The sequence below is a fragment of the Diceros bicornis genome, chromosome 15 (assembly GCF_020826845.1).
Source record: "Diceros bicornis minor isolate mBicDic1 chromosome 15, mDicBic1.mat.cur, whole genome shotgun sequence".
Classification (NCBI taxonomy): domain Eukaryota; kingdom Metazoa; phylum Chordata; class Mammalia; order Perissodactyla; family Rhinocerotidae; genus Diceros; species Diceros bicornis.
Window position 1 is genome coordinate 31,067,640 of NC_080754.1, and position 24,888 is coordinate 31,092,527.

Genomic DNA, 24,888 nt, shown 5'->3' on the forward strand with positions numbered 1-24,888 from the left:
TTTCCTTTTCTGTAAAATGGGGACAATAATGATTCCAATCTAGGCAACTTCATCAAGTCGCTATCTAGACCACTGCTGATACTGGCTGTGAATGTTCTCGGTAAGTTACACGACCTCGTGCACACTACAGGGGCTGCCCATGTCAGTTCTCAGCCCTGTTCTGAGTTGAAGTCTGTGTATCCTCAGTCCTGGAGGGCTAAGCAGACCCCTGCAAAGGCCCCTCAGTTTCCAGGACTGGGGAACAGCAGGTCTGAGTTGCATCTCATCCCTGTCCTCAGGCTCTTCTCCCAGATGGAGTGTGCCTTGTGGGTGGTGAGGAGCCTCAGGGAATTCTCAAGGGTTACTTTGCTGGATCTCCTATGGCAAACACTCCTGAACTGAGGACCCCAACTCCCATCACCCCCAGTTAGAGGAGGCAGAGTGGTGTCTAGGGAGACGTGTGGGGCCGAATGGGTGACATTGCATCTCCAAGTAGGCAGGAAAAAAATGTCATAAAGGGTAGCCATCCCTACAGCCTAGGCAGTAACCGGCCACCAGTGGCATCTATATAAGGCATTTACACTCCCCGTAAAGGAACCAGGAGAAAGCAGCAGTAGTCTGGAAGTATGTGCTAGTTCATTCATTTGTTCAGACACTTGTTTGTGTATTTCTTCAATCATGACATATTTATCAAGCACTGATTACGTATCAAAGCCGTGCTAAAGGTCCTACACAAATTATGTCTTATATTAGTCAGGATAGATTAGATAATGCTGTGGTAACAAACAATCCCAAAATCTCAGTAGTTGGAAGCAAGGCAAGTTTATTTCTTACTGATGTGACATTCTCAGTACAGCTCTTTGGGAGGGGGCTGCCTACAGTTGCCAACATGATGGGGGCTCCACCATCTTCTGATGTCACCATTTCAGCATGAGCCCTCAGGATTCACGTGGCAGGGGAAGAGGCCATGGGGAATTGTGCACCAGCTGCTACATGGCTCTGCCTGGAAGTGACACGCACCACTTCTGCTCACATTTCGTTGGCCAGAGGATGTCATACTGCCCCCCCTAACTTCAAGCAGTGGGTAGAGGAGTGTAATCCTTCTCTGGGCCTTAAAGAAAGGAAATATGAAAATAATATGAACTCTGTTAATTTCTCCCACATTGCTAACCCCCACAACACCTTGGATGTAGCTATTATTCTGATTTTACACATGAAGACACCGAGGATAAGAAGGGTACATTTGCACAGCTAGTAAGAGGGAGACGTGGGATTTGAACTTGGGACAGTCTGACGGCAAAGTCTTTGCTGGTCCCTATATATCACCCTGTCATGTACACAAAATGGCTCTGTCACAAGGTAGAAAACAGCAGCAGGTCAGCCACAGAAGGATGGGTAATGTGCTATGTAGTTTTAGAAGAGGGAGAGAGCCTTTCCAGTTGGAGAAATCCAGGAAGCCTTCCTTGAGGAGGTGGCTTTTGCTACCAGGTCTTGAAGAATGGCCAGATTTGGACATTCAAAAATGTTTATTCTTTCAATCAGCCAGTTAGTCATTTGGTGTGCTATGTGGGTGGCTTCTCACATCTGGTGAATTTTATAAAATCCATTTAGTTCACAGTCTTAGCTTAGTTCACACTCTTCTCTCACAAAAGAAGTCCTAGAGTGATGGGGATGGGAGCGGAAGGAATTCTGAACTGGGTTTGACTAGGGAACTTTCCTGGAACAGGCTCTAGGGAGAGATCTGATACAGTGGGTCAATTAAGAACTGGATTTTATTGCAAATTTATTGCAGCCTTCCTTCCTTCCTCCCTCCCTTCTTCGCTCCTTCCCTCCCTCTCTCCCTCGTGTCCTCAGGGCCTACTATCGGTGCTGAGTGCTGGGGAAGGGGAGGAGGGAGCCCACTCTGACACAGTTTTTGGCCCCCTGGGAGTCTCAGTGTTTAATGAAGGGAGGGATAAGGTTGCAGGGCCCCAGGATCTCAGTGTTTGCCTAGAAACTCAAGAAGAAGCCCTCGGTGTGGGGCAGAGTGACCCCGTTGAGGGGTGTGGGTAACCCGTGTAAAAGAAAATAAGCTAGCCATGCAGAGAGGGGGGAGAAGCGTGCAGGGCAGCCAGAGGGGAAGTCCCAGGCCTGCTGTTGCCCAGGCCTGCTGTTTCGAGGGGCTGAGTGAGCAGGACGAGGCAGTGCTGCTCCCCGACTCTGGCGGCAGCTGGGCCCTCTGGGCTCACCCAGCGGCCGCCTGACTGCACCTGGCTTTGCCCACAGCTGTGCTCCCGCGAGCGGCCCACGCCAGCAGCCAGCTTTCATCAGAGCAGCCAGAGCAGAACTTGGCTGCTTCATCGATTTTCTTCTGCCTCTCACTCCCGCTCGGCGAGAACTTGAGTTTCGAGGACGGAACTCTGCGTACATCAGGGATGGTTCGGGTAAACCAAGGAGGAGAGGCTGGAAGACATCCTGGTACACACACTGAGGCCTGGCAGCCCGCATTTCCCTCCCAAGATTCGCGGGCTGCCCGCAAAGCGCCTGAGGGTTCTACTCTGGCGAAACTGTCGTCAGGTTCATTCCTGGGGTGCACGGCATGAACGTGTGACCTTTCACCGAATCTGCATACCTCTAGGTCTCTTTTCCCAATCACACCATCAAAAGCTCTCCGTGCTGGAAGGACCTCAGAGGGTATCTAAGCCAGACGTTGCTAAACTGACTGATGATCATCTGGGAAGGAAGCTTTTAAGAATACACTTTGCCAGACTCCACGCGCCGACATTCTGACTCAGTAGATTTGGGGCTGGTCTCTGTCCAGTCATTGATTCTGCAGGTCTCACGCTCAGAGGGGTGGCCCCCTGGGCCTGGCGAGGCCGGAGAGCACTTCCCTTGCTTGTGCTTGGCAACCAGCCTTTTCTTGTGAATTTATCGTTCTCATTAAGGGAATAGCTCTCGGAACCTGCTGAGAGGACCAACACTATTGTGCTCCTGAAAGCAGGGCCCACCGGCCAGGAGGGGGTTTCTGCACTGGCTCGGTTCCATTTCATCAAGGAGAAGGAGCCCTTCCCTGGGGTGGGGAGCATTGTCTGTGTCAGTCACAGTTGCCTTGAGAAGCTTCTCCTGAGCCGTGGGGATTGCTGATCAGCCAGAAACATCCTCACCAAGGCTCGGGTCTGCCCGGCCAAAAGGACGGGCTGTGGAGACACACAGCGTACCCCCCACCCCCAGCCCCCCCGAGTCCCGGCCACACACACACCCCAGGCCTTGCTGAAGAGCAGGCTGTCTTCTGGAGGAATTGAGACCCTGGGCAAGTCTCTGGGAAAACACTTTAATTTTCATTTCTTAGTTCCAAGAAGGTCTTAGCAAGAAGATAAGAGTGATTCTGCTCCAGGTGCCCAAGATCTGCTCATGCGGGCTTTCATGTTCTCCTTGTGGCTGCCCTGGGAGGAGCCAGCAGTTATCTTCCCAGGCAGGACCCCAGCAAGCTGAGCGCGGAAAGGGCGTGGGGTTCCCAGGTGTTTGTCATAAAGGGCCATGATGTATGTAAGTGTCCCTCAAATTGTTCTGAAAGAAATTCTGTGTATGTGTGTGTGTGTGTGTGTGTATATAGAGAGAGAGAGAAAGAGAGAGAGAGAGAGGAAGAGAGAGAGAGAGAACAACTGATAAAACAAATGGGGTAAAATGTTAACAGTAGTGAATCATCTGGGTAAAAACATATTAAAAAAACATAGTACATAGTTTTTGTACTAATTTTATCTTTACACTTTTTTGAAATTTAAAATTTATTTTCAAATAAAAAATTTCTTTAAAAAGGGGATGTGGTTCATTCAAGGACACAGAGCAAGTTAATAATGGGACTCCTGTTCAGGTAGGGCCCACTTGTCACATCTTGTCATCTCTATATTTGTCTATTTCTTAGACTCAACTTGAATGCCAGTCCCTGAGCAAACCTCCCAGGCCTCCCAGACTAGATCATGTGCCCGGGTTTCATGCACTTTTCCTTCCACTTATCACAACCGGTAAGAGTGAATTATTTTTAATTTAATGCCTGTTTCTCCCACTGGATGGTAAGCCGCGTGAGGGGAGGGCCTCATTTGTGTTGTTCCTGTTGCATCCCAAGGGTATAGTGCAGTGACTGGACTACAGTAGATGCCCAACTAATATTTGTGGAAAGGATGAGTGAACGAGCAGATGAATGAACAAGCAAACGAATGCCAGAGTGCGGACCACAGATGTGCACAGGTGAACACACACGTGTGAAAACATGCCCGCGCTCTATTTTCTTAGGTTCCATTGCTCTGTGTCATGTGCGGGCTGGAGATGCTAGGATTTAGAGGGCACCTGGTAGAATAGCATCCTCTAGAAATGACATCTGGGAATGAATGACATCCTTTGGGAAGAGGGGATGATGCCCCTTCCCAGCCAGCGCCTCCACCCCTCAAGCCCAGAGGCTCTTCCGGGGGAGAAATGATGCTCTTGCAGCAGGTGGTGAAGGGAGCCCAGAGACGGCAGGCTGTGAGAGGGGGGCAGGGATGCTGCGTGGAAACCGCTGCCTTTCTGGAAACAAAAGAGCCCTTTAAAGTCACTTGATATCATGTCTTCCTGCCCCGGGCCTCTGCCAAGCCTCCCTCTTCCTATTGTGGAGCAGCAGGAACAGCAGAGACCTGTATTTGCTCCTCCCGATGCACTGCCATGGGGAACGGGGACAAGGGCTGTGCCGGGCAGCCCTCAGGTGCCCAAAGTGTGCCCATTGACTGGGGAGTTTTGATTTTAGTTTTTGAATAAGTAATACATCCACATATTTCAAAATTCAGAAACTGTAACATACATGAAGTGAAAGGCCCCCTCCCAACCCTGCCTTCCATCCATCCCGTTCTCCCTGAAAACTGATGTTTTCAGTTTTTATGAATCCTACAGGTAGTTTATGCATACACAACCAAATACATACATTCCCTGAAGTGGTAGGATTCCATATACAGTAGTGCCCCCTTACCAGGGAGGATATGTTCCAAGGCCCCCAGTGGATGCCTGAAACCACGAATAGTACTGAACCTTGTGTATACTATGTTTTTTCCTATACATACATACCTATGATAAAGTTTAATTTATAAATTGGGCACCATAGGAGATTAACAGCAATAACTAATCATGAAATAGAACAATTATAACAATATACTATAGTAAAAGTTATGTGAATGTGGTCTCTCTCTCTCAAAATATCTTATTGTACTGTATTATTGGACCGTGGTTGATCATGGGTAATTGAAACTGTGGAAAGCAAAACTGCAGATAAGGGGGGACTACTGTACATTGTATCTTGTGTTTTTCACTTAATGATGTATCTTGGCGCTCCTTTCATATGAATCCATAAAAGAATATCTTTAGGTTTTTTTTCTTGGCTACATAGTATTCCACAGTGTCAGTGCACTGGGGAAAATGCCCAATATATCTAAGGAGCCTTCCCCTGCCATGCTGTGTGCATGAATGTCACACTTCTGTTCCTGGATTTGCACACTTCTGTTCCTGGATTGTGTTGAGTACTGAGGAGTTTTAGAGATGGGAGGGACCTTACACCTGTGCTGTGCAGTACAGTAACCACTAGCCTCATGTGGCTATTGAGCATTTAACATATGGCTAGCCAAATTGAGATGTACTGTAAATGTCAACTACTCACTGGATTTTGAAGATTTAATTAAAAAATGTAAAATATCTTGTTAATTAATATTTTTTAATATTTATTACAAATTGAAATTATAATTTTTGAATATATTGGTTAAATAAAATATATCATTACAGTAAATTTTACCTTAAAAATTTTTTTTTAGTATGGCTGCTAACATTTTAAAATTATATACGTGGCTTGCATTTGTGGCCAGCATATTTCTGTTGGACTAGGCTTCCCTGGAGACTTGGAGCCCAGGGAGAGAGCTGGGGATGGGAAGGAACTAAATAGAGCAGAAGGAGAGAAACAGATGGATGGCAGCAGCCTGGTGAAAGCTCCTGGGCTGGGGGTCAGGAAGACTGGTCCCCACCTGTCTCACAGTGACTTTCTGGGAGACCCCATGACCAGCCTCCTCCCTTCTCCATCTCAGTTTCCTCCTGTGAGCAGGATGATGACTAAGATTCGAGAAGCTTGCCTCCAGGAGGGCGGGGATTCCTCTATGCTTTGTTCTCCGCTCATTCCCTAGAGCTAGAATCGTGCCTGGCACAGACTGGGTGCTTGCTGAATGAATGAATGTAAGTGGGAAGTGAAATGGCAGATTTGAGTTTTCCTTCTAGGTGAGCGTTAGATTCATCAAGGTATCAGGACTGGAGGCCTCTAGAGATGGTAGAATGCCTCGGACTGCGAAGCCAAGACTCAGAACGCAGGAATGACTTGCCCGAGGTCTCCCTGGGGTGTTGATGGCAGAACCAGGACCACCTCCAGTTTCTTCACTCCTATAACCAAAGAACCATCCAGAAAAAAGCTGTTACAAATTAGTATCCGCTGTCGGTAATGTCTGCTGCAATGTATCACGGCCCCGGCACCCTCGTTCTTCCCCTCGACCCGTCTTCAGGGTGTGGGGTGACATTTCCTGCTCCCCTGAGGCAGAAGGCCTGAGGAAGAATGGGATCAAGAGGAACGCACTCAGAACCAAGGGCTCAGCGTTTTCCAACGACCTTCAGTCAGAGGCCTTGCTCCAGCACGAGTCCCCAGGCGGAGGCCCTGTCATCTCCCCTGGCCTCCCGGCCCCAGGCCGCCGGCCTAGAGAAGTTGGAGTCCTGCCTGGAGATGGTGAGGAACCAGCAGGCTGCAATCAGCAGCCGGAGAGCAGCCTCTAAATCTTTCCTGCCCGGGTGTGAGGGGCCTGCGAGGCAGCGGAGGGGATTTTCATAGATTATATTGAAAGAATGACAATGGCGAGGGAAAGGAGCCGAGTTCCCACAGTGTCCGGTCACTCCTGCGGGGGGCTGTGGGAGCCAGGCCCGGCTGCCTCTTTCTCTCTGAGCAGCAGCACACACAGTTTTTAATAATTAAGTAACTTTAATTGTCCTGGGAAAGCCGAGCTCGCCTTGGGGCACGCTGCACAAACTCATAATTAATGTTACCAAGAGAGATTAGCAAAGAACTGAGAAATGATTCACTTTTTAAAAAGCGCCTCACTGTTAAGCCTTATTATCCTAAGTTTAGAACCTCATTTATCCGCTTTGAGGGGGGAAAAAAAAAAAAGGACCCGGGACCCAGAAATGAATGCATGTGAAGTGAAAACTCCATGTCTTTGTAATCTGGCTTGAAAACGTCAGACGGGAGAATGTTGCCGTTTCTTGATTCCATTCTGGTGACTGAGGGAAAATTTAAGACAGAGGAATATAATTAGTAAATAATAATGCATTAGTAAAAACTCAACATTTTACTGCTATCCCTGTTCCTTAGAAATGACTTCATTTCAGGATTTTTTGGAACAGCTTTTTTCCTCTCTGGCTCTCTGTGAAAGACATACCAAATTCTGTGTAATTTTTCAAATATTATTCATATGAAATGATCCTAGTGGAGTGTTTGGCATATCAGTGTTTGGTACATATTTGAAGAATTAATGAATGGGTGAGCACGTTAATGAAAGATGGGAAGACCCCAAAAAGGAAAGCTCTGTCCATGCACGGACATCCCTGGTCAGTAGGAAGGGCAAGTCCAGCCCACAACTGGGGAAGAGGTTTGTGATGGTCATGAAGGGAGGGAGGACAGAGAAAGAGGGGAAAATATGGCAGCGATGATACAGCTGGGGTGAGGGGTGGCGGGAGTGTAAAAATTAGGGGTGGGTGTAAGAGTAAGGACGGAGAATGAAGTAAAGTAGAGAACTCGGGGCCTCCTTATGCGTAATCAGTAGTCCATGAATAGTCCATGATGGAGGGCCCTAAGCTAGTGCGTGTGAGTCCTTACGAAGTCCTAGTGTCTCCACAGCACTGCCCTGCTTTCTTCTTCCGTTCAGACAACACATATCTGTATTCTAAACGATGGGGGTCTCACTCTTTCCATGTGCCATCTTCGGTTTTTCTTCCGTTTAGTCAACTAACATTGACTGAGTCCCTACTATGTCCCATTTTACATGGACATAGATGGAAACAACTGGAATACAGGCAGGAGACTGGCTCTAAATCTATATATATGATTCCCTCTTCTCTCTGAGCCTCAGTGTCCTCATCCACAAGATGGGAACGATGGTACGGGCTTCCCTAAGACTCTAGGGATGTGGCTCGAGAGCCTGGATGGCAGCTCCTTGAGGGGTGGGAAGATGATCCTAGGAATTCCTGGAGCCACTTTTCCAGGTAACTGTGGAGGAGTTTTCCTGACGGGTGCTTCTTTCCTTCTGGCTTCTCCGCAGCCTCGGTCCTACCCCGGGGTACTGTTCCCGTCGCATGCCTACGGATAGGGCTCGGATGGCCCCTCCTCTTTTGTCCTAGAGTGGGAGCTGCGGGTGATTGTCCCATGCGGCCACCTGTGACGGCGCTCGGGCCTTTCCTAAGAGCTCTGCTGTCCCCTGGACGTCAGGTAATCCCTATCGAGCGGCTGGTGGGTAAATAATGAGGTGGTGGCTGATTCGTCTCAAGGTATCTACATGTGACCAGAGAACTTACAAAAAATGAAAGTTTTTCAGATATGAATGAATGAAGCCATTCTCTTCCTGGTGCTGTCCCTTTGTGACCTCAAGCAAATTGTGTTTGGGCCTTTGTTGCCTGAGGGGAATGGCTAGAAAGGACATCAAGGAGGCCCCCCTCAGATCATGTAGAAACTGAGGCACTGGGCGCTGAGGTGGTAGGGGCTGGGAGGAGCATTCAGACCTGTAGGTGGAGAGGAGGGGTGGAGGGGAAACAGGGCTTGCCAGGCTCAGTGGCCATGAATAGCAGTCATTCTCGGAAACTTGACTAATTAAGGGCACTGGTACACACTCTGAAAATAACCAGTATTTCTAGTGATAAGCACAGTCCCTCAACCTGTTCCGAACATTAGATATTATGACCTCCTTCCCCATTCTCATCTCTTTTGATCCACGCAAAAATTCCAGGAAGGAGATATGACTGTTCCCATTTTGCAGATGAGAAAACTGAGGCTTCTGAGGTTTTAGTTGACCAAGGACTTGAGTCCAAGTTCTCAGACTCCTACCACTCTGCCCAAAGAGAAGCTGCCATGATATTCCTAATACTTCCTTCTGACTCTTAAGTACTATGACTTATGTTCCTGGTCTTTTCCAAATTGTGATGCGATATATTTAATTATTACCTTGGAGCTCAGGAAAACACAGACAAATTTTTGTTCATTTGTTCATCTTCCAATCATCAATCCATTGTTTATTCAGCTTCTATTTCTTGAGAACCTACTACATGTTGTAGCTAATCAGGATCCCTGCCTCCCGGTCTTGGGCTGGGTGTAATTTTTAGATTTTACAGAGGTTGCAAAGGTCCAGGTTAAACTATCCAAGTTGTAAGAGAAAAGAGTAAAAAGTAAGCTCTTATTGTTGATTCGCTGTCTCTCAGGGCTTCTCCTGACACAACCACGGTTGCCAGTTTCCTGTGCATCCTTCAGAGGTGGTCTGTGCGTGTGCCAGCACACACACATGTGTGTATATGTGTGTGTGTGTTTCCCTTCTTCCAAAATGCAGTGCACTATATATACTGTTTCTACATCTTGTTTTCTTGCTTATGAAACTGTATCAGGGAGATAGCTCCATATCAGAACACAGGGAGCCATGCCAAGCTTTCTAAATGGTGGATTAGTATTTCATTTTATTTAACTGACATTTTGTTTTTTAAACTGTGTACTTGCCTACTGATGGACATTTGGGTGGTTTTCATTATTTTGCCATTCACGTGTTTCCTTAACATCCAAGCCTTCACATTATCTTGGAGTAATTTGGTGCAGGGGAAATTGCTGAGGACGGAGAATTGAGAGATGAGAGTTCTGTCCTAAGTCTGTATTAATTAGCTGTTTGACTTTGGGCAAGTCCACTGTCTTCCTGGGCCTCAGTTTCACCATCTGTCAAATGGGGACATTGGGCTCTAGCTGGTATCTAGCATCCTTCCCAGCCTGTCTGACTCTGAACCTTTGAGTCTCCCCAACTCCAGAAGCAGCAGAGTGTCCCACAGAGGGTCAGCCCCAGCGGTGGCTGTGGGTGGGGTCCGTGGGGCCTGGTGACCTGGGGAGCCTTCCCGTCGCTGATCTTGGTGATGCAATGTTGAACTTGGGCAAGTTTGGCCTTGTTCTCCCCTGGTTCCAGCATGATTCAGGGCCTGTAGCGTGGCTTCCTCACCAGCAAATGAGCTGCGAGACACCTTTCTTGGCAATGGGCTTAACGAGGGCTCTGGGAATGTCTGATTACTCATCTGTTACAGCAGCAAACTCCCGGCTGAACAGAGGAGGCAACAGTGTGGCTTCCTTCCTGAATTAGTGACTTAAGCGTTATAGATGACTAACCAGTTCATCGCCGAGCAGAACTGGGGGGTCGAGTTGGGGCTGGGGGTGGCAGCGAGGCAGAGGGTGCGGGTGATGAGTGGGTTTTAGCGTCTCCCGCTGTCCACTAGAATGCCTTTGGGTCTCCATGCTCTCCTTCTACAGGGTAGAACTGGGGTCAGACTGCCTACCCAGACGCCAGTCTCCACTGTTTCCTAGAGCCTGTCTACTTGAGACACTGTCACTATTAGCCGATAGCAAACTTCCCCTCAGCTTTGGTCTAGCAGAGGGAAAGCTAAATGCTTACAGAGACACCCAGTAGTGAAATCCAAAATGGATCACTTGTGTACACAGTAGATGTACACTACTGTGTACAGGAGGGATTTTTTTTTTTTTTTGCAGGGGAAGATTTGCCCTAAGCTAACATCTATTGCCAATCTTCCTCCCTTTTTCTTCCTTTCTCCCCACCAAAGCCCCAGTACATAGTTATGCACAGTTGTCTGTTCTTCTGGTTCTTCTATGTGAGCTGCCGCCACAGCATGGCTACTGACGGATGAGTGATGTGGTTCCACGCCAGGAACTGAACCCGGCCCCTGAAGCAGAGCGCGCCAAATTTAAACTGCGAGGCCATCAGGGCTGGCTTGGGATGTTTGGGGTTTTTTTTTTTGAAATTAACCTGTTACTGGGAGAAGGCATGAAGGTGATGGGGAGCGTGCTTTTGGCCACACTTGTGGGACAAGAACCCCAAATGGGGAAATTTTTCCCTGGCTGGTTCCCTGGCCTCTCTCATCTCAGGCAGCCTATTGTAGGTTCTAGGATTAGTGGGGACACGAGGGAATATTTCTCCTTTAAAGCGAGGTCTCCAGCTCTGCAGTCCACCCCCCTTTCCTTCTTGAAGTTTCTCTGTCAGGCCTGCCCTGGCCCAGCCCTCTGCTTTCCAGCAGCAATTAGGCGACTGCCATTTGCGGTGGCCTGAGGGCATGCCTGGACTGTCGCTGTGCAGCACAAGTCCCGAGAGGGACCTCCTGCCCCGGCCTCACCTAGTTCCATCCAGAAGTGCTGACACAAGCTCCTTCGGTCTGGGCACTGGATCTTTTGCGGATTCTCCCTCCTCTTCTCCCAGGCCAGGCTGAGCTCTCTCCATCAGCCCCCTGACTCCTTGGAGAAGAGGGGTCCTGTCCTTCTGGCTCCTCCCATTTGGCTTTACTTTGAAACTGCTCTCCTGACTGACAAACAAGACGTGTGGCCCCAGCCTGTGCCATTTTGCGCTCAGGCCACAGGAAATCTCTGAGCATCCTGTGTGTCGGGCCACCTGTCTCCAACAACACGTGCTGGGCCCTGTCTCTGGGGTTTGTATTGGGATGCTTTTCCCTGCCCTTCCACAGTCAACCAACTCATTGGGGGTTCTCTAAACTTCCTGTTCTTCCTACTAGCTCTTCTTTCCAGGGCTGGGTGGGCCAACATGCCCTCTTGAGGTTGAAGAGAATCACCATTTAACACAGAGCTCTGCCCAACGCAGATGCTCAACTGTTGAGTGAATGGACGGGTGGATGGCTCTTATCCTGGGCAATGACACATTTCCATCACCTTTGCTACATCTACTGGGACCAAGCGCTCAGTGCCCCATCACTTTCTTGGGTACAACTCCACCTTCCTTGGAACAACAGCATCAAAGTTCATCCTGTCGGAGGGGCCCTGTTGCTTACAAGTCCATCAGCTTCCCAACTGGAGTGAGAGGAGTTGGCCTTTGTGGAAACATCTTCAGCTAAAATCTAATCATTTAGGACGAGTCACCCTACTTGGCCTTTTTCTAGAAATCCCCCCATAAATTCACTTTATATGCTCAGAGTAGGCCAGGGAGGACCTCCTCCAGAGGGAGGCACATCCCTGAGAAGTAGGACTTCCCAAATGTGAGGTGAAATTTATCTTTTCTCTCCCCAATTTACAGCCTTTTATCATCTGGATAAGCCGGATGTTAAAAGTCTCAGTGTAAAATGTCACCAGGAGTGCTCCCTGTCCCTCTATCCTCTGCCAGTGCCTATGGGCTCTGGGCCTTAGGTTTCTGCCCCTTCCCCCATGGACTACTCTTCCATCCCCATCCTCTTTCCAGACTGTTCCTCAGCGAAGAGGTAATGCCTAACGATGAAATACACACCCACGTGGAGAAGAGGCAGAAACCAACGTGTGTATTTCCTGAGACCAGAGACGAAAGTTCATGCGTTGCCTACTTTAAGGTTAACAAGCTGTTTGACTAAAGAGATTTTTTTCTTTTTGTTCTTCACCCCATCCCCTTCCTTTCGGGTGCTTTTCACCCCGAGACACTGAGATCACAGGGTATGGGCGGTATTTTTCTCTTTAGAAATCCTTTTTCAGGCAGCTATGTCAAGAATGTTTTCATACTTTGGGTTGGATGGGGAGGGAGGGGGAAAAAAAGGCTTAATCTCCCCCAGATGGGTATTTCTCTGAAAACAGACATGCAAATGTTGGACTTGTCAAACCCTAAAATGTTTTCTTTATTCTTGAGAATTATGGCGTACTGCCTGCTGCGCCGGGGAGATCTGACAAGGGAAGGAGGGAGCCCTGGTGACGGAGCAAGCAGAGTGTGGGAAAGGGCTGGCAGCAGAGGCACGCGCCAGATAAGCGGGGACAACGAGAGACAACCGCCCTGCACATCAGGCCATCCCTCCCCGGGCCCTCAGGCTCTGATAGGTTGGAGCTTGCCTTCTAGGAACTGGAGACGGGGACACGGGGAAAAGCCAGATGCACACTCGCAGACATCCTCATGCTTGCTCTGCAGGTGAGGGGTCAGTCTAGATGTTCCGCCAGCTGCCTGAAGCTCAGATCTGCCCACCTGAGTGTCACAACAGAGGCTTAGAGAGAAATTGTCATGCCTAAGGTAGCCACCTGAGGCTTCTAGTGAGGAATCTCTCTAGATTCTCCTCCCTCAAGAGACCTGGGGATGGGAGGGAGGCGGGTTTAGCAAATGCTTCCTGTGGGCACCGAAATAACTGCAGAGCACCTCGGGAGGCTTTGCTGTCCTTTGGTGATGAGTTCACAGCTCTGTGGGAGAGAGAGACACGCAAACACCATGCTAAAGCAAGGCAGCCCGGCCGAATGCAAAAGAGAGGTGTGACCCCTTCCCCCACCTCCACCCCAGTAGGGAAACGCATTTACACCACGTGAGAAAATGGCTTTAAAATATTTCACTGCATCTATAGCTCTAGAGAAGAGCCATTCCAATTTTTTTTTTAGGTTTTGGTTTCTTACTTCCCAACCCTTTGCCTAATGAGAGTATGGAGACAGGGCATGAGGTGGCCTGCTCTGCAGGGTTAGAGGTGCTTGGGGTGGGCATGGGTCTCACTGAGGCTGCAAGAAGAACCGTGGAGTGGGCTGCCGTCCGATCCACCTCCCTGGGTTATTGTTTTGAGGATTAAATATGGTATTGGTCCTTATTACATTTTGTATATTCTAAGTCAGTAAATAACTAAAAAGTAGTATTATTTCCCTGAGAATGACAGCTCTGAAAGCGCTAATGATACCTAAAATTTATTGAGCATCCACTGTGTTCTAGCCACTGTCTAGGGACTTACCATATGTTTCTGCCAATAGAATGTAAGTGTGATGAGGGGCAGGACGTGGGCTTGTTCTCTGCTATAGTCCTAGGGCCTAGAGGAGCCCTGGGCGCATAGTAATTCTTCAACAGATACTTTTTAGAGGTTTAAAAAGTGATTTCTAGTCCTGACAGCCCCCTAGGGCATTGGCCATGTTCTACAGATGGGGATATGGAGGGTTGGAAAGGTTGAGTGGCCTGCTCTAGGTCCCATTGCTAGTTAATTACTGAGTGGGGACTGGAGCTCAGTCCATCTGACTGTGGAGGTCAGGCCCTTTCCACAATGCCCAGGCCTGCCTGGGGCCTTGGGTCACCTGTCTCCTGATTTTATTGGGCTTAATTGTCCGTGGCAAAGCAGGATGCTGTGCCATGAAGACGTGAGATCCCAGGGACAACTTCAGGGATTGGCAGGCTCTCCTCTCCTAGATCTCAGGACCATGGAGAAAGTCTGTCCCAATAATCTTCATAAATGCCCCAAGCTCTTCTTTTTAGAAAGAGGCAGAACAGTATCCGTGGTAGGCAGAAAAATGGTCCCCCAAGGATGCCCATAACCTAATCTTTGGAACCTGTGAATATTTTATGTTGCATGTCAAAGGGGAATTAAGGTTGCCAACCAGCTGACCTTGAGATGCAGAAATTGTCCTGGCTCATCCAGGTTGACCCAATGTAATCACGGAGAGGGGGGTCCATATAATGCGGAAGAGGGAGGTAGGAGAGTCAGTATCAGAATGATGTGATGTGAGAAAGCCTGGCCATTGCTGGCTTCGAAGATGGAGGAGGGGCCCACAAACAAAGGAGTACAGATACCTTCTAGAAGCTGGAAAAAGCAAGGAAACAGATTCTCTTCTAGAGCTTCCAGAAAGGAAACAGCCTGGCCAACCCCTTGGTTTTAGCCCAGTGAGACCCATTTGGGACTTCTGAGCTCCAGTGCTGTCAGGTAATGCGTTTGCGTTGTTCTGCGGCACTAAGTTTGTGGTGATTTGTTACAGCAGCAACAGGAAACTCACACAGCATCTTAGCAAGGAGCAGGCCTCAAGCGGGCTTAGCATTTGCTTTGGACTCCAGAGACAGACACAGGAGAAGCAGACACAGCTCTCTGAGGCTTTCCAGAAGACTGCTCTTCAGGTCCACTCTTACTCCAGCCATGGTGTGGCACCCAGGGGCTCGCAGGCTTTGAGCAGCTTCATGGAGGTGCTCCTGCTGCGCCTCAGCCTGGGCCACCTCACATCCCTCTCCCTTCCTGTCCTGGACTCTCTGCTGCGTGGCATTGACACCAACCAATGTGCATCCTGGAAGCACGGGCCCACCCCTGACCAACAGCGGACAGGAACCTATGGTCAATGCGTCCCCCTTTCCACTTTCAGGTGGGCAGTTCTGAGATGCTTGCCCCAGAGCTCTTCAGGAGTTCCCAAGGAACCGACTTGTTTCCCCGGTGGAAGCTGCCTCAGTAATGCCTCCTTTTATTGGCTCTCCCCTCTTCCTCGTTTCCCTCTCAACTGGACCTCACTTCTGCCCCCTGGGATCAGAATGAAGACCTGTATGGGAACCTTTGTTTCCAGCTCTGCTTTTGGAGAAAACTGCTAAGACAATATGCCTGAACAGAATGGCTGCTCGTCTGGCATTTGCTCAGGAGTACATCCCCTGCACCGTCTCCCAGAGCTGTGGGGAGCTCGTGAGGGTGAGGGGTAGGGGGTGGTAGCGAGCCCTGGGACTTGTAGAGAGCAGCACAGCTGTGGATGAGCCCGTCCTGTGGTCTTGGCTGAGGATGCGTCCTGGTCTACTTAGAGATAGATGAAGTCTGGAGGGAGAGTTTCCAGGCTCTGGGGGACATCAAGGGCCCTGCTGGTTTAGCCACCCAAGTCCTTTGACTCTGGTGGGCTTCCCTCAGAGCACACCCACTGTGCCTGTCATTCAGAGCAGATGTTTTTCTGATGAACTTAATTGCATCATTAGCAACTGAGCTACAAGATGAGTGATTTGAGAGTGATTGGGAAGCTGGGAGTCTCCTGGCCCCACAGCTGGGCAGCTGTTCCCAGGGCTGGCTGAGCATGCCTTTGCAGTGGGCTCCTTCCCTACCCCAACCCGAGGCTGCCTCTGTCACGCTGATCGGCCAAGCTGCCCTCTTGGATCCCCAGGCTTTCCCACCAGCCATGTCCAGAACAGGTGGAAATGGAGCTTTCGGGCATCTCCAGCTGATTCAGATTTCACAGCAGGCGGAAGAGAGTGTGGGGGGGCAGACAACCGAGCCCCTTCCCACAGCCATTTGGGAGGCCACACTGGTTGTTCAGCTGTCCACTCTCACTCCTTGTGAAAACAGTGGGGCTTGAAATTGGGGGATCCATTTCAGTGGAGGTGAGTCTAGAAGCTAGGAATACAAAATAACCCAGTTCCTTATGGTATTAAATCTGAGCTTCAAGGAACCATGGAGGGTGGGGACCCCTTACCATCACTGCTTCAGCCAGAGCAGAGTTTCTTTCCAGCATCACGGGATAGCACCATTGCATAAAAGGCTAGATTAGTTGCTAGTCCCCAAATGCCCCCCGCCCCCCCTTCCTGCCTTGGAGCCTGTGCTCCTTGCTGCCACCCAATCTCCTTTCTGCACAAGCACATCCACCTTACTCTAGACCTAGCTCAGATGCCACTTTCTCCAGGAGGCATTGCCTCCTGTCTCCCTGCCCCCTCAATTTTAGCAGTAACCCATCCCTCTTTCCTCTGAAGTCTCCAAGGCTCCACCTGCATCACTCAAATTAAACTGATGACTTTATGCCTGGGATCGTAATTACTTCTGTATTTGGTCATTTCTCCTACTGGACTGAATCTTCTTCAGAGCAGGGAATGGCTCTTTCTTGGCTCCGTAGTCCCCAGGGGAGATACTTGGTAAAAAGTCTTTTTTGTTTTGTTTTGTTTTTATTTTTAATGAGTGCATGTGAAAAAGCTGGTGTCAAAAGCTGCTTTTCTCAAAGACCCTGTCTTATTCTGATCTGGCTGCTATAACAAAATACCATAGACCTGGTGGCTTAAACAATAAACATTTATGTCTCACAGTTCTGAAGGCTGGGGAATCCAAGATCAAGGTGCCAGCAGATTCAGTGTCTGGTGAGACCCCTCTTCCTAGTGTGCAGGCTGCCACCTTCTTGATTTGCTCACGCGGTGGAGAGAAAGAGAGGGCTCTGGTCTCTTCCTCTTATAATGATGCTAATCCCATCATGGGGGCCCTACTCTCATGACCTCATCTCCAAAGGCCCCACCTCCAAATACCGTCACACTGGGGATTAGGGCTTCAACATATGATTTCAGGGTGGAAGAGGGCTGACACACAAACATTTAGTCCACAGCCTATCTTGTACTAACGGCCTCTGAATTAAATATTGGGAATTCTGTTCACAATAACCCTCTTTTGAGAATCTGCTGGGATAGGCGTTGGGCTGGGAGTTGGAAGGAGGTATTCAATGGTAGCTGAGACCTAGTCCCTGCCCTCCAGTCCAGTGGAGTTGCCACTGCACATTCAGATAACCGTGCATGTTGTCATCAGTGCTAGGATGGCCGGGAGTAGAGAGGTGGGGTGGGGGGGTCAGTGCGTGCCAGGGGCCTGGGAGGGGGAAGAGACATCCTGGTGGGTCATGCTACCTGACAGCTGTCTCAGGGTGGGCTCCGCCACCATCTCTGGCCAGGTTCTAATGGACTTTGAAAATACAGTCCCCGGTAGACGCCAAATGAGAGTTATGAAGCCTCTTTCTCCTTTTAGTTGGTTTGTTTATTCTCTTATTTAGGTTTTTCAAGGCTGTACAAGTCCCCAGATACTTGAAGTTTTGCAATGTTTTTGGATGATGGAGATGAGTATAGAGTTGTGCTGTCCAATGTAGTAGCTACCAGATACCTATGGCTATTTCAATTTATTTAAATTAATTAAATGCAATAAAACTTAAAATTCAGTTTTCTAGTCATATTATCCACTTTTCAAGTGCTTGGTAGCCACATGTGGCTAGTTGCTACCATATTGGACAGCACAGAATAGAACTGTCCCATCATCACAGAACATTCTATTGGATAGCCCTGGTACAGGAAGTTGCTTTTTAGCCATTAGCTTTTAGTGTTTTATTTTTATTTTTATTTATTTATTTACTTATTTTTGTGTTTGAGGAGGATTAGCCCTGAGCTAACATCCGTTGCCAATCCTCCTCTTTTTTTGCTGAGGAAGATTGGCCCTGGGCTAACATCCGTGCCCATCTTCCTCTACTTTATATGAGACACTGCCACAGCGTGGCCTAATAAGCGGTGCCTTGGTCCACACCCGGGATCCAAACCCGAGAACCCCAGGCCACCGGGCTGCTGAAGCAGAGTGCGCAAACCTAACTGCTACACCACCGGGCCAGCCCCAGTGTTTTATTTTTAAATAGTTAGCTACTTTTTGTCTTCTCTTTCTACCTTCCTTCTTAAATGATCTCTCCCTTTGGCCTCTTCCCAAATAATTTTTTGAGGACTCAAGTTGTGAGTGGCCATGTCGATACCCCAGAGATGCAGTCTCACCTCCACTGTTATTCGTTTCGCTGGAGCAAATACCTTTGCTTTTCTGTGCCTAGTTTTCCCTGGGCTGGTAATACTGTGCCTCTTGCCCCTCAAACCACTGTGAGAACAAATGAAAAGGGCTTTAAGCTGGCCAGATGAAAAAGTAGCCAAGAGGCCAAAGTAATAACGATCTTTTTGTACCTGGGGAGAACCTGCCCTTACTCAGGATGGAGCTCACTGACCTCGTACCTCCCCTCAGGTGAGGTTTCGAAGGAAGCCAGGTGGTCTGGGAGCCACCTTTGCTTAAGTTCAGCCAGAATGCTTTAAAACCTAGCACCTCTCCAATGAGTTGAAGAGAACAAGACAAGCTTCATTGGAGTTATCAACGTGCTATTATGATAATACATTTATATTGTACTTTTCCTCCAGACAAGTGTAATTCCCTTTCACATTTATTACTATGTTTGTACTTTTGGTATTCCAAGAGGGAAAGGGGGCATCTTTGGTGTGACAGTCAATGCAACTTCCAGAGTATTTTGCAGGCTGCTGGGAGCCCGTGTGTATGTAACACCCTACTCTACATGCAGAGAGAGTCACTCATTGTGGGGGATCAGGGGGCCACACTGACAGGTTTTCCAGGGCAGTCACTATACACACAAGCCCCTATGCCAAGGACAGAGTTGGCAGACCAAAGAGGAAAACCTCTGTGGGCAACATTATTAGTGACAGGGTTAGGGCAGTCACAGTCCACAGTGGAGAGGCCCCTTGCATTGATTTACAAAGAAGACTGTGATCAGCCCTTTAAGTGGGTCCCACAGACAAGAATCACTGAGAGACAGTGCAGACTCACGGAAGAATCATCAGCGTCAGAGCTGGCAAGTGCCCTTAGAGGTTTCCTTTCCAGTGGGTTGGTGCCACCCTCTCCCAGTGCCCTTACCTCAAGGCTCCCTACAGGTTTGAGTGGCCTCGGTAGCTGGTGTTTGACAGGCATGGATGCGGAGGCCCACTCCTGCTCTCCCAGTATTCTGTGTTCCTCTGTTTCCTTGGCAGTGTGAGACAAAAACCATTTCTCATGGCCTCAGTGACTGTCTGCCCTGGAAAAGGCTCCAAAGAGGGTCTAGATCAGTTTCCCTCACTTGGGGCAACGGAGGCCCAAAGAAGGGAAGCAGCTCCCTTTGGGCTCCATGAAGCAAAGCGGTGACTCAGCCTGTCTTGGCGACCTTGGGGTTTGCATTATTGCTCTTAAGGTATCTGAGGAAGAACACAAAGCAGGAGGGGTGTCCTGCTGCCTACAACACATTCACAGAGATAATCTGTCAAGGGAATGAAGGAAAAAAACAACAGCGAACAAGCTGTCTATTCTTGTCTGTACCATTTTCCCATGTCAGGAGCAGACTGTGCTGAAAAATTTAGGTTTCTCCTTTCATGTTTTCTTTCACTGCACTCTGGACAAAATGCCTTTCTTTTCCCCCTTGTCTTGGGCAGGATCCTGATCAAGGCTGTAGAAAAAGAATCTTTTAGGAACACATATATCTATCTATCGATATACATTCAGCCCCTGACAGTGGCACGGAACTGTAGTGCCTCTTAATTACCCAGGAAGTGACAAGGTCAAGAGGTGGCTGAAAGCTGCCTTGTGGTTCTCGGCATTGATTTCTCACCATTGTCGCCACTGCACAAGCTGGAGTGGGGGCCACGGCGCCTGGTTTTTGTCCACCGTTTGGATTTCTTCCTCCCTCACTTTTTTTTTTTTTTAATTAATTTGAAAAGAAACTTCTGGCGTTTTGCGTATTAATTGGAAATTCATAAAAGCAGGACGTATTTTGGGTTGGATGACCAGTCACAATTGCTGCTTGGGCTCTTGGAGAGGAGATCAACTTCTTGTAGAGACACTTTCCCCTGAGGCCCCCATTCTCTGGCTACTCTCTCTCCCACGTTATTCCTGTTATTTTTGGACTTTCCAGGAGAAAATGACAATTAAAGAAAAATTTTAATGCCTATGAGTAGTCACTGGCTGTATTTATGATGCATAGATAATTTGTGCCCTTTGTTCTTCATGCAGAGTTTTGAGGCAGATAGTAGTATTTTTTATTTTATTTTATTGTTTTGCTGCAGAAGATTGTCCCTTAGCTAACATCTGTGCCAATCTTCCTCTATTTTGTATGTAGGACGCTGCCACAGCATGGCTTGACTAGCGGTGTGTAGGTCCATGCCTAGGATCCAAACCCGCAAACCCTGGGCCGCCGAGGTGGAACCCGTGAACTTAAGATAGTGGTATTCTTTAAAGGAAGGGAGCCGAGATTTTGAATCATGGTCATCAAGAAATTATATTACAATAGAAAAACAGAACTGAAGGTGTATCTGAAAACTTCGGATCAAAGTTTTAGAAAATTCCTGGAAAATTGTTGTTGTGTTGTATCTGGGGATAGAGAAGCCAGAGCCTTCTCTAGAGAAGTCAGAGAAATTAGTAGTGCATAGAGGCTTATCTGAGTATTTTATTCTTCAATAAAAACTATGGAAAGTGACTACACTGTCAGAGCAAAAAATGGTTTATTCTTGGTTTGGTAATAGAAGAGTTAAAAATGTTACAAAGTCCTAGTGTTAGAATTTTTACTAAGAAGAAAAGTCAGAGCCTACAGCCCGCAGGTCTCTAATCTTTCATTTTCCACGTCAGAGAGGAGCTTACTGTGCAAACACAACTCCAGAATCTTCCAGAGCTCTCAGGAAGGAGTTGGGCATAGCATTTTTCTCTTCAGCGTACAAATGACACCTTGGAAAGTTAAGGCCCCACATCTAATGGTGTTAAACATAGAAAGAATCTATAATAAAAGAAATCTTACCTCTCTTTAGAGAAGTCTTGGATTTTCTTCCCAAACCTCCCTACTTTTCATCAAGATTTGAAGTATACCTAGAACGGATAAGCCAGCCCTTTGGCTTTAAGTTTAAGGTATAAAGGATAGACCGAGGAGTTGGGAGTCAAGGTAGAGTTTTAGTCTTACTCTATATCTGATCTTGTGCAAGCCACTTTCTCTCTCCAGACCTTGGTTTCCTCATCTGAAAAATGAGCAGTTGGACTGGTTGACTTCCCATTCAGCTAGGACCCAAAGAGGAGAAACAAGAAATACATTGACATCTACTTTAGAATTTCAGCATATACTCATTGGGCTTCAGGTAAGAGACAAATTAAAATGTATCTAGCCCTTTGTCATCTGTGAATATTGACTGCACAGGACTTGGGATCTAGCCTGAATTAAATATTCCCAATGCCTGTTCCTCAGATCGGAAATAGATTGTGGATAGATAGACAAGACATAGAAGCTGTTGAATAAACACTGAACAAGTAAATATATTAACATGATGCAGATACCCAGATACTAGTATGTCTCATAGCTCTAGGAAATGTTGCTGGCCTATTATCTATCTATCCACTCAACAATTCATATACATTCTATGCATCCATCCACCCATCCACCCATTCACCCATCCAGTCACCAATCTGCCCATCTGTCCATCTCATTCATCCATACACTACATGGGAGATAAGGATAAGTGCCATAACAAGGAGGTTTAGAAAAGTGCCAAGGGGCGCAGATGAAGGGAAAGATCCTTCTAGCTGGAGACAGTGAAGGCTTCACTGAGGAGCTGGCATTTGAGCTGAGTTTTGAAGGATGGGTAGTGTGTGAAGAAAGGAGTGTGGGGGAGACATCATGAGCAAAGGCACATAGATAGGAAAGTACTGCGCTTGTCTGAGGCACATCGAGTAGTCAAGAAAGAAGGTCAAATAAGAAAGAAGACTGAAGAAACATGAACTTTGGGGATTAAGGCAATTAAAGAGAGTAGCCAGCAGTATTTTGGAGGACATTGGAACCAGCCATTTTTACAGTAAAGAGAGTGGTGATGAGAATGAAGTTAAGGTGGTGGGAGAGATGGGGAGTGACTAGACAAAGACTAGCACATTTTGTTATGAAAAAGGGTGTGTGAATAAAATATGGAAAAGCAAAAGGAAACCCTGTGTATTGTGTGAAGTTTTACAAGTGCTTCACATTCAGTCTCCAAGAGTTCTACAAGTAACTCTTTATAAAACTTTGAAAAGTCAAGGAGACTTTACGTTCCTAAGAGACTCATTAAGGAAAGGGAGGTAGGAGAGTGTGAAAGGAATTTTACTGTTTTTGTGTGAGACAAGAGCCTTTCCACCTTCCTGCACCTGGCCCTCTTGTGCTATTTTTCCGGAACTGCAGAAATGGAAGCTCGAGTGGGAGTGGGTGGAGTCCACTGCTGGGCCCTGAGCCAGCTGGTGTTCCAGCCTGGAAGCACCATGTGCAGGGAGGGCTGGAAGAGGAGCAGAGACCTGGGCTGGAATCCCGTCTTTGCTCCTCTTTAAGTGCGTGACTTGGGAGAGGGCACAACCTCTTTAAACTGGTGTTATTAAAATATTGATAGTAAGGATTAATTACAATGAAATAGGAAAAAAGAAACGAACTCCGAACTTTAAGTCCCCCAAACATGCTGGCTCTTTCACAGGTTATCTCATTTTATTTCTAAGACAGCCCACTGAGGTAGGAACTAGTTCCCCTATAATGCAAATAAGAAAATTGAGGCCAGAGATCACACAGCTCATTAAGTGGTGCGGAACAATGTTTCAAACTCAATACGCTGGATGACCTTTGACAAGTTAGTTATTTAACGATTTTTGTGCTTGGAGATAGGGATTCCTGACTGCTGTGGTCTGTTCAATAGTTAGCATATATCTCTACAAGCATGTTTAAGTAGAAGAGGGATGGAAGGTTGTGGATGGGAAGAAGGGAGTGTTGGAGGAAAATATGAAGGAGCAGAGAGAAGTGGGAGGCAAAGTAACTTTGCAAGGTCCTTAAATGGATTCCTTATCCATTTAAGGGGTAGAGGAAAGATGAGCTGAGCTGTAGGGATGACTAGGCCAGACGACCTCAGTGCCCTCCAGCTGCCAGCCCATACCCTGCCCTGTGGCCGAGGGACCTAGTAACCACAGTGGGTGGCAAAGCAAATAATGCTTTGTTGACTTTGCTAAAAGAAAATAAGAGAAACACAGTTTACTCCCTGAGGCCCATGCGCTGAGCCAGCTGTTTTGTAGCCCCCATGCTGGGCCCCCAGCTCCTAAGGTACCTTGAGTGTTCAAGTGGAGGGAAATCCAGGCTTTTTAGTTGTGGTGCCTTTTTCTTTTCTTATAATTTAGAAACAGTTGAAATGCTCAGATCTTAAGTGTTCTCTTTTGACCACTATATATCAAGGCCCAGAACATTTCTTTCACCTCAGAAAGTTTGCTCGGGGTCCTTCCCAGTCAATCCCCACTTTCCCCAGCAACCATGATCTGATGTCTATCACCATTGGTTTGTTTTGACTATTCTAGAATTTCATAGAAATGCAATCACGCAGGATGTTCTTCACACGTTTTCCTTCTTTCACGCAGCGAAATAGTTTTCGAGATACATCCGTGTTGTTCATGTCTCAATAGATCATTCATTTTTATCAATAAGCAGTATTCCATTGTATGAATATAGGACAATTTATTTATCTTTTCTCTTGTAATGGGCATCTGGGTTGTTTTCAATTGTGGCCTATAATGAGAAAAGCCGTTACAAACATTCTTATGAGACTTTTCGTAGACGTATGTTTTCATTTCTCTTAGGTAAATACCTCTGAGTAGAATCACGGAATAGATGCAGTGGTGCGCCGGAGTGGACTGGCACCAGTTACCAAGAGGCAGTTGTGCTCATCTCTTCCCAATTCCGCTTTCAATGATGTCATATTGGCAGCTTGAAATTGGTCATGGTGGGATTGTTCACACTAGGGAAATCAGCAAAGGCCACAAGCCAGGCTTGTTTTTCTTCCAGGGAGACAGTTGCTAAACATTTACCAGTATACCACTGGGTCGATGTATGTTTAACTTTTTAAGAAATCCTCAGTTTTTCAAAGTGGCTGTAGCATTTAACATTCCTACTAGTGATGTATTAGAGTTCCAATTGCCCCACATCCTCTCCGTGATCTGGTGTTGTCAGGTTTTAATTTTAGCCGTTCTGGTAGGTGTGTAGTTTTAACTTGCATTTTTCTGGTGACTGATGACGTTGAGGGCTTTCACATGCACTTATTGTAATCATTTGTGTATCTTTCATAAAGTGTCTGTTTAGTCTTTGGCCAATTTTTAAAAATTGGGTTTTTTTGTCATTTTATTATTGAGTGGCAGAAGTTCTTTAAATATTCTGCCTCTAAGTCCTTTGTCAAATATATGTTTTGTGAATATTTTCTCCTAGTCTGTGGTTTGCCTGTTTACTTTTTTGATGGTAGACTTTTTGGTGAACAGACATTTTAAATTTTGATGATATACAATTTATCAATTTTTCATTTATGGTTTATA